General features: G+C 42.0%; 1 long non-coding RNA gene across 1 annotated transcript in view; it reads left to right on the top strand.

Annotated features, from left to right (window-relative positions):
- Positions 1-150: 150 nt before the first annotated feature.
- LOC101845173 overlaps positions 151-1530 on the top strand; it is a 2263-nt gene continuing 883 nt past the window's right edge. Inside the window, exons 1-2 of the long non-coding RNA XR_004858671.1 lie at positions 151-243; positions 626-757. This is a non-coding gene — a long non-coding RNA (uncharacterized LOC101845173). The remainder of the gene's footprint in view (positions 244-625; positions 758-1530) is intronic.

Genomic DNA, 1530 nt, shown 5'->3' on the forward strand with positions numbered 1-1530 from the left:
TAAGATAAGATAAGATAAGATAAGATAAGATAAGATAAGATAAGATAAGATAAGATAAGATAAGATAAGATAAGATAAGATAAGATAAGATAAGATAACTTGTTCCACACGTTCCCCTTCCTCCAACAAAACTGTTCTGTCCTCCGCAGGCCAAGGTGGGTGAAGTGTGCAAAGACGAAAGCGCGTGCGACGCCGGGGAATGCTGTCTGAAGACCTATAACGACATTATGGGGTCGGGGAATGGTGAGTTATAGGCTTGGTTTACCTGGCTGGGACGAAATAGACCTGCTATAACGGCTACTTGTAGAAGATAGTCACCGTGCAAGCGACCAAAGACTATCTTCAGAACCCACTGGAGTCATGATATCTTTTCTTTGCCTATTTTCTGTTCTAAAATAGACAAAATGTTTTCAAACAAAGTACATCGTGCAAGTATTGAGAAAACAAACGAACAAACAAATAAACAGGCAAACAAACCAATGTTGAACAAACAAACAAACCAGTAAACATGCAGACAAACAAATAAGCGAACAAACGTTGAACAAATAAATAAACAAACAAACCAACAAACAAGCAAACAAAAGGAAGAACCGACCAAACAAGGAAAGAACCCTTCTGTCTACAGGCAAGTGCCAGATGTACATAGCGGAGGGCAAGACCTGTGACGTCAACGCCATACTGCGAGGACAGACGTGCCCGTGTGCCAGACTACTGACGTGTGACACTCATACCGTGTCTCAGGGCGCTCCGGCTCTTGGTGAGTAGATTTTTGTTTGTTTTAGTAGAAGATTTACGGCGCTCCGGCTCTTGGAGAGTAGATTTTTGTCTCTCATGCTTAACGGGGCCGTTTTGAGTAAATAAGGAGATGATGAGAAGAGTGAATAAGGAGAGGGTGGGAGGAGGAAATAAGAAGAGGAAGAGTGGAGTAAATAAAAAGAGGAAGGGAGGATTAAGTAGAGAGAGAAAGAAAAAATGTTGAAATGATATAAGTTTATCACTCCTATCAACGCTAGTGTAAGGTTATTCGGTCGCTTTTAAGGACAAGTGGGCTAACCCAGATTTCTGGGGTTTCCAGAAATCTTGGCCAGCTCCAAAAGTGGGCATTGCACTACCTATATAAAGGAGAAGCTTGGTTCCATTGGTGTGTATATTTGTTGGATTACAGAGAAAACTCTCCTTGTCTTTTAAAGAAGCTGAACCAGAGAAACAAAAATGTTACCTTCGATTTTCTCAAAACAGATTTTCCGGGACAGTCCCTGGTGCTTGAGGAGCAAGTAAGGAGAGGGTAGAAGTTATAATAATGTTGAAATGGTATGGGTTTAGCGCTCCTATCAACACTAGTGTAAGGTTATTTGAGAGGCAGACCTCCTAGTTTAACGTCCATCTAAGAAAGGACCGAGCAAAGTGAAACATTCGTGGAAAGTGTCTTTCCCAAAGGCTCAAAGTTGGACCGAGCTGGCGCTGATGAGAGGGTGGAAGCAGTGAATATGGAGATGATGGGATGGGGATTTTTTTATTTGATGGGGAGTG

The sequence above is a fragment of the Aplysia californica genome, unplaced genomic scaffold (genome assembly GCF_000002075.1).
Source record: "Aplysia californica isolate F4 #8 unplaced genomic scaffold, AplCal3.0 scaffold00268, whole genome shotgun sequence".
In the NCBI taxonomy this organism is placed as follows: Eukaryota; Metazoa; Mollusca; class Gastropoda; order Aplysiida; family Aplysiidae; genus Aplysia; species Aplysia californica.